Consider the following 13,312-nt stretch of genomic DNA (forward strand, 5'->3'; position numbering starts at 1 on the left):
TCTAACTCCTCTTGTTTATTCCTCACGCTACGTGCGTTTGCATAGAGGCATTTCAGTTGGGCCCCCATGAAGCTGACTCACGGGCTGAAATTCCTTTCTGCTGCTCTTCTGGCTCCTCCTCACTTTGTCAGTAATTACACTTTCGGTTTTACTTTGGGAAATTGCACTTTGCCCTTTTCTGCCAAGCTGATTCCGCTGGATTTTGAGAAGTTCGGATATTGTTGGGGCTATCTAAGGGGCGTGTTGCTATTATCGATATTCCTGAATGTGTTTCAGGTGTGGTATAAAATGAACTACCAGGGCAGGTGTAGGTGTCACGGAGCCATCTCAACTGCTACGATGCTTTTCAGTTTGCCTTCCCAGACCAAGCCGTGCTGTGATACAAGAGCTTTCGTCCTCCCTGTCTCCCACGGAAAGCTAGAAATGGCGTTATCACCATTGAGCTCCTCTGAGGTATAAAGAAAACTTGTCAGCAGCAGCTGCGTCCTGCTGCGCAGGCTTTGAACCAGCCCTGGCGCAAAAGCTGACCAGCAGATTGTGGTACCTAAGCAAAAGCTCCTATGTCAAGGTGGCTTCAGAGACATGCGCAGGAGAACTTGACTGCCAGCAACCGTGCCTATACAAGGGGGTCTGTTGTTAGAAGAGACCAGAGAGAAACCAGCTGAAAGCTGCAAAGTTGCAACAAAATTATGTAAATTATGCATCGTGTTTGCATGGGGGCTTTGTGTGTACAAGTACTCAAAGGCAAATGGTAACGGGCGACCTCATGGCCAAAGCCAATAGGTTTTACATTTAGGCAATGTAAAAATTAATATGTGAGTAGCCTTAAGATTGCGTATAAGGAATCAGGAATTCTAACATGGGGTCCTCCTTGGGCTCCCAGGCGAGTAGCACCTTTATGGCCAGCGATAAAGAGGGGTTTTAGCTAGTGTGTATTTCTGCTGCCTTCTTTCCTGTACCTGCGCATGAAGAGAAGAAAAGTGCAAGCAAACCCATTTCGGTAAAAGTTCGGGTCAACATTTAAGCAGACAAAACTCTGAATAGTTATGCTGACCCTTACTCCATTCTCATGAGACCCCCCCTGCAGTGCTGCGTCCAGCTCTGGGGCCCCCGACATCAGGACACGGAGCTGTTGGGGCGAGTCCAGAGGAGGCCACGGAGATGATCTGAGGGCTGGAGCCCCTCTGCTCTGGAGACAGGCTGAGAGAGTTGGGGCTGTTCAGCCTGGAAAAGGCGCTGGGGAGACCTTCTAGCACCTTCCAGCACCTGAAGGGCCTACAGGAAAGCTGCAGAGGGACTTTTGACAAGGGCATGTGTCACCCTTTAAGGCTGGGCGGGCGGTCAAGCAGACGACAGACGCTCTCTATTAACCTCCTCCTTCCCCAGAGGAGAAAAGGAAAGGAGAGAAGGAAGCGAGAGTTACGGGTTGGAAAGTTAAAACAGTTTTGATAAACAGTAACAAGGAAAAAGAGTGTAATAAACTATATAGAAAACTGGTCCTGAGCTCCCCTGCTGACGCCCACGTCCCCGCTGACGCTGCAGGGCAGGCGCTGGGCAGCCCCGAACCAGACGCGGCAGCAGCAGGAACCGGGTGCAGCAGTGAAGGCAGGAGCCGGGCAGGGTCCTCGCTGGACGCCGGCCACGGGGGAAGGGAGCGCGACCCTCCCGGTCCCTCAGCTTTAAACTGAGGATGACGTGGGGGGGATCGTTGTCCGAAAAGCGGATTCGCGCCCGGCGCGCAATAAACCAATCTCACACGCTCGGGAGGGACATTGTATTTATTCTGCGCAGGGTGCTCGGTGGAATCCTCCACAAATCAAGCACATCTACTGCGAATACCTTTTTTATACATAAAAATTACATGAAATCATCCCTCTGTTTGCATATCATACTTTTCATTGGTTACTCTAGCTGATTACAATTAACATAAATGCTCAGTCATTCTTATACGACAGGGATGTAGGTAGGGCCGCCACCACCGTCCTCTGCCAGAAAGTCCGTCTGAGCGAGGGTCTTGCCCATCTTCTTCTTCACTGTCAGGGAGAGGAAGAGAGAAGGACAGGAGTGAGCGAGGGCCGGAACAGCCTGGGGTGGGCGAGGGATGGAGGAGACGTGACACGGGCCACCGGGACGCAACACGGGCCATCCCATCCCTGTTTACTTGCTGTTCCCAAAGGCCCAACTGCCTCGAATTCAACACGGCCGAGAATCAAGGCTCCCGTCGCTCAGAGGACGCTCACGCTCTGGGGCTCGGCCGGAACCCGCAACCTCCCCGGGGGCAGTTTGTTGGGGGCAGGAGGCGGCAGAGGGAGAAGCCACCCCGCTGCTACCCAGCTGCCACCTTTACCTCCAAAATTGGCACCTTTACCTCCAAAAGCGGCACCTTCACCTCAGAAAAACGCCGCTATCACCAGGAAAAGTTTCGCAAGTGCCCGGAAAAACGCCGCCACCTTCTTCAAAATCGCTGCCATCCCCTGCAAAAACATCACCGTCCCCTGCCAAACCATTTCCAGGCAGAGCAGCGGGGGCTCAGAGCCCCCTGTGCCTTGGGACACCCCCTCCGCAGGGTTTCCCAGCGACACTCCGGCTCTCCTCTCCCGGCAGAAGGAAAAGCCGGGGCTGCTTTAAAAGCTCTTCCAGCCACAGCAAAGGCGAAATCACCCATTGCTTTTCCTGTCGTTGCTTCCACACCCCGGAGCAGGGAGCCCATAGCAGGACCCTATAGGGGGATTCCAGCCCTTCAGAGGGTCCCCAGCCCCACAGAGGGAACCCAGCCCCTTGGAGTGGGACCCCATGGAGGCCCCCCACCCCCCCGGCAGTGGGACCCTCCTGAGGCCCTTCCCCCCCCCACCCCACCCCCTGCCGTGTTGCTCTTGGCCAGGACAGAGGCTCCTGTGTGAGCGTGGGGAGGGGACGGGGCGCGGGTGGGACAGGGGCCCTGTCTTGGGCTCCTGCCCAAGTTTACCCCGAACACGGAACACCACCCCCCACTCAAATATGCCTTGCCCCTCCATCCAAGGGGGAAACTGAGTCATGGCGGAGGGTTAAATGTGGGGGAACCCATCCGGGACTCCCCCCCCAGTCTGCATGGGAGGGGGGATGGGCATGGGGGTGCAGGGACCTGGGCCGCATCGTGACACGGGTGGCACCGCTGCCTCAGTTTCCCTTTCCCCCGGTTGGGAAAAACACAGGGAAACACCCCAAAAAATAGCGACCGTTCCCCCCAGATCCCCCTCCGTACCTCCATGGCGCTGGGACGCTCCGGTGCTCCCGGTCCCGCTGCTGCCGGCCCCGGAACGGCGGAGCGCTGCCCCCTGCCGCGTCCTCCCCCTCTGCTCCTCCTCCTCTTCTTCCCACGGGGCGGAGGCGGGGGGGCAGCACCGAGCCCATCCCTGTGGCGTCCCGCCTCGGGGCACGGGGGGGCGCCGGGGCTGCAGGGTGCCCCTGGGTGCTGGGTACCCCGTGGGGCCTCGGCCCGGGAGGGGTGCGGGGAGGGGGTTTGGGGTTCCGGGCGAGTGTTGGGGGCCAGGACCCAGCCCCGCAGCCCCTCTCGGGTTCCCCGGGACCGTGCCCCCTCCCCAGGCGCTCCCGGGCCAGGGGGTGCAGGCAGCCGCCGTCTCGGCCCTCACCAACCCCAGAAGTGGGGGGGGGGGGGTGTGTCCCCCAAAATGGCGCCACGGGTGGGTGTCCCACTCCATGGGTGGCAGAGGTGGGGACGTGGGGATGGGTGGCCACCGAGGTGCAGTGTCCCCCCCCCAGTGACAGCCCCAGCCCCTACCCGGAGTTGGGGGGTCCCCTCAAATGTGGACATGGGGTGGGTGCCCTGGTGTCGGTGGCCAAGGAGGGGACAAGGAGGGGCACAGAGCAGGTGGGTGGTGATGTCCCACGGCGGGTCAATGTCCCCTCAGGGTGGGGGGGGACACACAGAGCAGCCGGTCCCGGGGTGGTGGGGCTCTGCCGTCCAGCCTGGCGGGGCGGGGCCCCCCAGCCCCAGCAGGCCCTGACCCGGGGAGGGTAGGGGGCTCAGAGCCCCCCTTGAGCCCCCCCATCCAGCGCTGGGTGAGAGCCAGGGACCCCAAGCCAGGGAGATGGGGGGATGCAGGGGGAAACCCAGCCCTGGGCCACCCCCCAAAGGCCCCGCCAACCCTGGGGTTCCCCACAAAGGCCCCATAGCACCATCTCACCCCCCGCTCCGCCCCCCCCCGGTGGGGTTCTGCTGTAGAGGGGTGGTCTGAGGTGGGACACACACACACACAGACACACAGACACACAGACACACACAGACAGACACACAGACACACACAGACACCCACACAGACACACACACACAGAGACACACACAGACACACACAGACACAGACACACAGACACACACAGACACCCACACAGACACCCACACAGACACCCCCCCCACACACACAGACACACACACAGACACACACAGGCACACACACAGACACAGACACACACACAGGCACAGACACAGACACACACAGACACCCACACACAGAGACACACACAGAGACACACACAGACACCCACACAGGCACACACAGACAAACAGACACACGCAGACACACACACAGACACACACACAGAGACACATACAGACACACACACACACAGACACACTCAGACACACACACACACAGAGACACACACACACACACACGACACACACACACGACACACATCACCAAAGGCACCGGCAGTGCCACCCCAGGGGGGGCTACCGCAGCCCCCGCACCCCCGGCTGGATCCGAGGGGTCCGAGGTCCCCCTGGTGTCACCGCAGGGCAGGGGGGTGAAGGCCTCCCCGGAGAGGTGTGGCGGGGGGGGGGGGGGGGGGGCTGGAAGGATTTGGGACGTGGGGGCCCATTTGCCCGGGGTGTGCCGTGACCCCATGGTGGTGGGTGCTGTACCCACGCAGTGCCCAACCAGCTAAACTAACCCCCCCTCGCCGTGGGGTGCCACAAAGCAGGCAGGTGCCCCCCTCTTCTCCCCAAATAAAATGGGGGGATGATGCACTGTGGAAAGCGGGCGAGTTTAGCCCCAACCCTCGCGGGGGCACCGACCCGACCATCCCCTGCTCCAGTGACAAAACCATGGTGGGGCCACGTCTCCAGGTTATACCCACTACGGGGGGGCTTGTGCCCCAAACATGGGGGACATGGGGGGGCAGATGTGGAATGAAGGAGAGGGAACACCCATGACTGAGGAGGAGGAGGAGGAGGAAGATGCCAGTACCTTCCCAGGGGGCACGGCAGGATGGGGTATGGCACCTGGCAAAGGCCCCCAGCTGGGGGGCTGGATCCGGTGCTCCCCCCATGGCAAAAGCCCCCCCCCAGTTTAGGCTGGTGAGGAGGAGGAGGGAGGGAGGGAGGAAGGCCAAGCTCCTCCTCAAGACACGCCCCCCCAGCAGCCCCCAGCTCCAGTCACCGCATCCTCAGCTCTGGGACGGGCCCTGGTTGCTCCGGTGCGGTCGATCCTTCAGCGGCTGCAGCAGCAGGCGAGAAATCGTGTTCCTTTCCTTATTTTTTGTATTTTGGTTTGGTTTGGTTTTGATTTAGAAAAGGTGCCGAGGGGCCAGGGGGAGCTGTGGTGGGTTTCGCGTTTATTGCGCTCTTGTTTTGGAGAGAGGTTTGGGTTGTTCGTTCTCCCCATGCGATGCCAGGGCGGCGGCCGCGTGGGAGCTGGCGCAAAGGGCCCCCCCGATGGGGGTTATTTATTCAGCACACACTTCCTCGTCGCCATCATCTTCGCTGGCCAGGGCCAGTGCCGCGTACTTGCTGGCGCGGCTGAACTGCGGGCAGGGAGGGAGCTCTGTTAAACGCCAAGGGGCATCTCCACCCCGACCTTGTTACCGCGGGGACAAAAAGAAACAAAAAAAACCCCAAATACACCAAAAAAACCCCAACGTTATGTGAGGGGAACGATAGCAGTGCTGGGAGGGGGATCCCCGTCTCCCGTCCCACCCCAAAGCCTGGCGCGGCCCCCCCAGATGCTCACGGAAGGGGGGTTCTCGTCCAGTTCCTTTGGCTCGGCCGCGGGCCGCGACTCCTTCCTGCAAGAAGCAGGGGCCGGTTTTACCTTCTCTGAGGCTGAGGTACTCCAGCACTTTCTTGCCTCAGTCTTAACTGGCAAGTGCTCAAGCCCCACCGCCCAAGTCGCACAAGGCAAAGGCAGGGACTGGGGGGATGAAGAACTACCCATAGAATCAGAGAATCATAGAATTCTTTTGGTTGGAAAGAACCTTTGAGATCATTGAGTCCAACCGTTAACTTGATACTACCAAGGCCACCACTAACCCATGTCCCTCAGCACCACATCTACTGTCTTTTAAATCCCTCCCGGGATGGGGACTCCACCGCTTCCCTGGGCAGCCTGTTCCAACGCTTGACAACCCTTTCTGTGAAGAAAGGTAGATGAAATTGCTAAGCCACTATCCATCAATTTTGAGAAGCTGTGGCAGCCTGGTGAAGTCCCCACTGATGGAAAAGGTGAAACATAACCCCCATTTTCAGAAAGGGAGAAAAGGAAGGGCAGGGGAACTACAGGGCTGTCATTCTCACCTCTTCCTTCTTGCCCTTTCATTTGAGCGGTGGTCAGATCTGGTAGAAGCTGTCCAGGAGCAGGCTGAGGCCAAGAAGTTACTGGGGACAGGAGGGACAGGGGCTCAACATGTTTGTACGGGGGGGAGCCTACTCAGAACGGGCATGGCACGGACTCTTGTCGGGGCCCTTTGCTTGTCCAGCTGCTCAGAACAAGCTCCAGCACCTTCTGCAGAGATGGGAATGCCTCCGAGAGCCAGCAGCTTTGTGAGTGGCGATGGGGCCCTGCTTGAAACCAGGGGCAAAGGGGTGGGAGGTGCTGAGCAGCTTCAGGTAGACCTCTGCTGCTCGCAGACACCTTTCTGGCTCCTGTCCGCTCCTCTGGCCAACTCTGGAGAGCCCTTTGTCTTCTCCTAATGGCTCAAAACCTCTCTGAGCAACTCAGGACTCCTGGAAGCGGCTCTGCATAACTCGGAGCAGCTCCCAAGCTCTCCTCCATGCCACCCAGGCCTCGGCGGGACAGGGTGGGGGGTCTGTGCAGGGCTGGGATGCCAGGGGTTCCCGGTGCCAGCCCCAGCAGAGGCTGGGCAGCACCCTGGCTCCCTGTTGGCCACTCAGGGGGTCGCCATGCAGGCCGAGGACTCTTCTCACAGCCCACAACCCCACATGTCCATAGCAGGGGGAAGACGGCACAGGCAGACGAGACAGGCGTGTGGCTGCTGCAGGAGATGGTGGCTGTGCGGCCGGTAGGACAGACAACTCCGCTGTGGGCCTTGGGGGGGAAGGGTCTGCACTGTGCCCGGGGGACATGGGGGCACGGATCTCAGCGGGGACGAGGGAAGGGGTCTGAGCTGCCAACCCTCAGCCGCCTCGCACACCCCAACACACGTCCGTGTGTGCCTTGGCTGTAGGAGGAGCAGCTGGCGTCAAGGAGGCATCAGATCACTTCTTGGGGGCTCGGGGTGCCAGGGCCCTTCCACAGGCAGTGGGATGCCCGTGCCAGTGGTCCAAGGGCATTAGGCAGCTTTGGACTTCTCTGGGATGAAATGTTTCAGTATTTCTTCTCTTCCTAGCTTGCGGGGTGCGTAGGGGGGGATTTTGGGGACCTCTGGGGAGATGTATAGTAGAGCCGAGAGAGATGTCCAGCCCCCTCACCCCAGTCCTGAGCTGGGGCTGTTGTGCCCAGCACGGTGTAAGGCCCCACGGTGGCGTTCGAAGAGGGTGGTTGGAAAGAGCTGAGACAAATCTGCCTTCTGCTCTGCCTGACCCCTCTTCTGTCCCACAGGAAATGACTTCTGTTCCTCGCCTTCCTGCAGATCACCGCCCTCATCCTGGTCCTGCTGAAGAGGGAAATACTCAAGAGCCAATGGTAACAAGTGATGTCATGGCCAAAGCATCTAGGTTATGTGAATTGTAAAAATGAATATGTGAGCAGTCTTAAACCTGTATATAAAGAATCAAGAGCAGAAAAAGAGGTACTTGTCGTGCTGCCAGCCAAGAAGCACCTTTATTGCCAGCAATAAAAGGGGTTTTAGCTAGAGTGTACTTCTGCTGCCTTCTTTCCTGTACCTGCACACGAACGAGAAGAAAAGAAAAAGCGAGCAAATCCTTTCTTGCTGACATCGATGCACGCCAGGCGACCGGTCGGAGGGAGGTGGCTGCTGCTTTCCTTTCTGCCTGTGCGCACCCCATGATGGCTCTGCCTGAAACCTGGCTTTTGCCTGATTTGGAGGCAGGAGGGTGTATCCACCAACCTGCATGAGTAAGGCGAGGGGCTGGAGGGGATGCTGGGGACAGCGGCGTGGCGTGACTGGGAGCATCTCAGGGTGGGCTGCTGCTCCCCTCCCCAGCACTGAGCTTCCTCCTGCCTCCCAGCCACAAAGTTCGGGCAGGTCCTCCTGCACTTGGACACCACGCAGCAGGAGATAACTGCTGCGCTCCAGGACAACACTGTGCTGCTGGCGGAGGCGGGTCCCACCAACACCTTCGGCCTCCATGGCTGTGTCGTGGATGAGTGAAGCGCACCTAAGACTAAGGGATCCTTACCTAAGGCGGAGAGATCCCTTATCCGTGACAGATCGTCGTAATTAATAAGGTGAACCTTGCCATCAAACTCATTGAACCTTGCACCTCATAAAACATATTGCTGCTTCACTCTTTCGAGTGAGGTGCGTTCCAGTCATCCACGACACCCCTATTGCTTTTGCACCACTTGCTGCACTAACAGACTTTGCTGCCTGAACTCCGACTCGTTATGCAGCCATCAGTGCTGTACAACAACTGTAAGGGCTCTGGGCTGTGAATCAAGGGAAGAGGAGGTGAAGAGAATTATCTCTGAAGTCAGTGAAGAAGGGTCAGGGAAGACAAACTTTGAGTCCCTTCTGCAGGTGATGACTCAGAAAGTGGCATGTGAGCCCAGCTGGTAACAAAGAGTGAAATTCCTCTTGCCCAACTTTACACCACTAGTGGGTCTGCAGGTCAGGAGACCAATGGTGGTGCCACACCTCAGGTTCTTGACACAATGACAGGTCAACATGAGAAACTTGATAGTGGGGTGGTTACTGTTGGAATGCCAAAAATAAAGGAGAGGTATGGCCTGTGTGCAACTTAAAAAAAGAAAGGAAGATCTTACTCTCTCTAGACGACATTTTCCAAAATGAAATGTAATCTATAAAAAGCAATCAAGACAAGATTAACAACTACCAACAAGTAATTCCTGGAATCATTCTGGAATCATGTAATCCCTGTCCTAAGGAAGCTATCTGCCTTGAAGATGCAAGACAGTCAGTGGCATTTCTACGGTTGCTCAGTGACATTTTAGTTCACAGTTGGCATGCAGCCTGGGTTTTGGAAGAGCTTGTACTGGATAGAAGAGTCAGAGTTGAACTGAACTATCACGTGAAGTCAAGGGGAGAAGAAGACAGCCGAGCACGTTTACCAGGATCTGGTATATAGCTGACAGAACAGTAATCCATTTGGCATGGCAGACTTGCCATGATTTAGATGCTGCTCACACCTCTGTCAGAAGCTGTCGCTATTTCACGGGCTATTGTTGCACCCACGAATCAGCCAGCCTTCATTGGCGTGAGGACTGGAGTGTGAGCCCTGTGAATTACTGTGCTCACTGACTCAGTCTGCAGAAAATAAAGAAATAATAATTGTTAAAAAATCACATGAGGCACAAGAGGGCCTTCTTCAGAAATGAATGGCTCTATAGATAAAACAACGGATTAGATTAGTTTCTAATTAGTTCTTCAGTTCTCTGTCCTCTGCTTTGACAGGGGTTGATTCAAGCTCTCTCTGTTACTCAGAAGCTCTACAGTTGGATATCGCAGCAGGAGCAGTGGGGGACAGCAGCCAGATAGACCAAGAGCTACTACTTGCTCTTTCCGTTAAGTCAAGAAAGCTTAAGGAGCATAAAAGTTACTCCTCTGGTAGCAAAAGCAGAGCGGGATGAAGGGGCTTGGGATTTTAGCACTGCTCTCCCTTATATCATAACGATGTAGCATGAAAACCTGTATTTTGATCACATTTCGCGGTTCCTTCAGAGCCAGAAGGAGTTTCACTACAGGAATGTTCACACCACTAAACCGGCAAAAAGCTACACAAACCTTTTTATCCCTTTGTATCCTTTTATACTTGTTCCATAAAACTGTTTTCCACTCTCCAGCTCACGATATCTCTAAGCAGAAAAGTCCTGTCTGCCACACACTTGTCATAAACTAGGTAGGATGTGACAAAGTTTCAAATCCATCAGTATTTATAAAATTAAAAATTTAAAACACGAAAAAGAAAAAAAAAAAAAGAAAAAAGGGTGGTGGGGGAAGAATTATTTTCGACCTTGACTGTGAAGTTCTTAAGCTGCCAGTACTTAACATTCATGCCTCTAGTTCAAGGTCATGATTGCCACAGTTCTGCTATTTGTGGGTATGAGGGACACACTACCTGCCTTTCACCAGCTCAGGCGCTCCACCTACACTTAACCACGGAGCTGCTTTTCATTTTTTTTTAATGTTTAAAATCCACCCCTCCAAGGTATAATGGGCAAAACAGCACATACTAAATTAAATTAAATTATGCTTCTCTTGATTTAAATACAAAAAGTTAGCTCCGCTGGTACATTCATCCACAAGAACGTTAAACACCTCCAACTTCACAGACAGCCATAAATTATTTTTGTAAAACAGCAAATTACTAGACGTAGTACAACACTCTGTGAAGGAGAAAAAGAACACACCCAAACAACATTTTCTTTTTTGACTAGAAAAGGAAAATCTCTCACAGCGGATAAGCCTCAAGTAAAAATCAATCAAATCTGGACCCCAAATGGGGTATGGGTTATGATATGCCACATATCTGGACTTGACTCCTGAAAGCAATTGTGCACTAAGGAAAATTTTAGGTTGTTATGCAGAGGTTTAAGTAGAGCCTTGGCAACTTAACTTGGGACATGACAAGTATTTGCACGACAGCACCACGCGCAGTAAACAAAACTGTTCTTGCAGTTCGAGTCCAACACGGCATCCTCAGACGAAATGAGGCTGCTGCGTCTGAGAACATGGATGGAAATCTCACCTGCCACCCTGAAGTTCTGCTGTGGCATTTCTTCACTTTTTGACACTTTCCTCGGGCTTGGTAAATCTTTTGCAGAGTCTGAAGCAAAGGCCCATCGCTTTTTCCTGTTGGTAACAGCGGATGCCTGGGTTTTCACAGCTTGGTTTGTGCTGGGGCACCACTTGTACTCTGGATTTGCCTTCAGAAATGCATCCTTATACTACAAAAGAAAAGGCAAAGTACCAGTCGTGCCAGTCATGGAATTATATTCACAGGGCAAGAGAGTGCACTGCTTGTCAGAGCATTTAATACAGTAAATAATCCTTAAATATCTTGATTTTTAAAAAGTTTAACCACATGCTGAGAGTCTGACCACCAACACAATCTAACAAGAAGAAATATTAAGACAAGTAGAGCTGTATTTATAAAAGTGGGGTTTCTCTTTGCTCTCCTGAGGGTTTGTCACCCAGAGCAGGCTGAAGTTCTGATCCTGCAAACTGCTCCGCAGTGCTTGTATGCTCACTCTGGGAAATGCAGGCAGCTATTTGAATTCTTTGGCATGTGAGACGTGAAATATGACTCGTGTCAGAATAAAGGGGAAAAAGTAGAGACTTGGCAATATATAAGTAAGTGACCGCAAAATACTAAGCCCCTGTGATGAGGAGAAACTAACACTTAAGGGTTAATAACAGGACCATCAGGACCATTGTTTAGCTTAAGCTTTATATCTATAATCTTAGCCCCTAAATAGGAACTAACTACTAACCACAGGAAAAACAGGAACTAACTACTAACCACAGGAAAAACATAAGATAAGACAGAGTAGAATGTATACAAGGAAGGGACTCATCAAGGAAATCACATAACTGCTGTCAAAAGAAAGCTGGTCTCAGCAGGTTCTGCAGTTGGGGTAAAAAGTGCACAGCGAGGAAGACATACGGCCTTCATCCCTGAGACCCCGGCCCACGACCACCAGGAGAAACTGCGCCTGCGCAGCCAGGAGGAATTAAAGGTGGAGACTATGGAAATGATTTCTCAGGGCTCATTATAATAAAGACCGCCTTTTCGGGACAGTCATGAATATGTATAGGCATCCTTAAAATTATGATGAATATGTAACACTTTACCACATAAATACAAAATGAGTTACTGTGAAAGGCACGCACGATTTTGGTGGGATTACCCCCCATGCTGCCCAGCGCTGTTTTGCCTTTGCTTTCCAATAAACTGAAATTATGATTGGCGGTTCAGACTGAGACTCGTTTCTCACAGGTAGATACAATCTTTGTTTACTTTCTACTTTGAATGAAATTAAAACATACATTTAATTTAGCAATAAATGCAGCGTGATGCTCCTCACCTTGCACTCATTTTTCTCTACTAGGTCGGTATCTTAAATAATACAAATCTGCAGGGACCACTGACCCCCACACACGCTGTATTTTCGGAATAGGGCGCGTTCTGCAAACTAAGGACTGCGACACCTCTCACCTTGCCCCTTTTCTCTTTGCCTCAGTTTGGTCTGGGAGCTCATTTCCCCAGTGAAGTTACCACAAAAACAGCCTCACAGAGGGAAAGGAAGGGGAGAGGAAAAGGGGGGAGCTGGACAGGAAATACACAGAGCAGCAGCTTTGCCTTCCCCTGTGAAAGCCACAGCCCACTCACGAATCCTGTTTCCAGCCTGCAGAGTGAACAGCACAGCATCGCTAGCAATGAAGTACGTAAGCTCTTTGTATCAGCATCGCTGCTTTGAGCAATTGAAAGGTTCTACGGAGTCATTTGACCAGTCAACAGGCTGCCCACCAAATAAGAACCAGGATGCATTTGTGAGATGAGGCAGCATTAAGCTTTTAATCAGTTTCCAACCAGAGCAATTCAAGCGAGGTGCTGTATTAATGGATTTTTCTTCTCTGCAAAGTGTCACTCCTGGGGCTGCCCTGGCCGGGCCCAGCCCCAGCTGACCAGGAGCCCGTCGCACCGGGTGGTTTGGAGCTGCCCCTGCACCACCCCGGGGCAGCCCCAGGCTCACCTCAGCTGGGCTGCAGCTGGAGCAGGGACTGCACCTCCCGAGAGCACCATGGCTGTGGGGAGCTGAGTGTGGGGAGCTGACAGCTCCCAGCATGGCCTGGGAACAACATGGGGCCCGGCGGCCCCATGTCCTCTGACTACAGCTGCCAGCATGGCCCGGGAACAACATGGGGCCTGGCA

General features: G+C 54.0%; 1 protein-coding gene, 2 long non-coding RNA genes and 1 pseudogene across 3 annotated transcripts in view; 2 read left to right on the forward strand and 2 right to left on the reverse strand.

Annotated features, from left to right (window-relative positions):
- The window catches only part of LOC137668903 (protein FAM118B-like), a 398,331-nt gene that overhangs the window by 217,121 nt on the left and 167,898 nt on the right, over nucleotides 1–13,312 (forward strand). The window lies entirely within an intron of this gene.
- Nucleotides 1–13,312, reverse strand: part of LOC137668860 (serine palmitoyltransferase 1-like) — a 283,413-nt pseudogene that overhangs the window by 105,050 nt on the left and 165,051 nt on the right.
- LOC137669003 (uncharacterized) lies at nucleotides 1,763–3,349 on the reverse strand. The gene is made up of 3 exons (XR_011049021.1): nucleotides 3,242–3,349; nucleotides 2,369–2,474; nucleotides 1,763–2,033 (listed from the first exon to the last, which is right to left on the reverse strand). It is a non-coding gene; the product is annotated as an uncharacterized lncRNA (long non-coding RNA).
- On the forward strand, nucleotides 5,425–8,088 carry LOC137669008 (uncharacterized). Its single transcript, XR_011049026.1, has 3 exons — nucleotides 5,425–5,508; nucleotides 7,230–7,296; nucleotides 7,836–8,088. It is a non-coding gene; the product is annotated as an uncharacterized lncRNA (long non-coding RNA).

This window comes from Nyctibius grandis, chromosome 11 (assembly GCF_013368605.1).
Source record: "Nyctibius grandis isolate bNycGra1 chromosome 11, bNycGra1.pri, whole genome shotgun sequence".
Classification (NCBI taxonomy): Eukaryota; Metazoa; Chordata; class Aves; order Nyctibiiformes; family Nyctibiidae; genus Nyctibius; species Nyctibius grandis.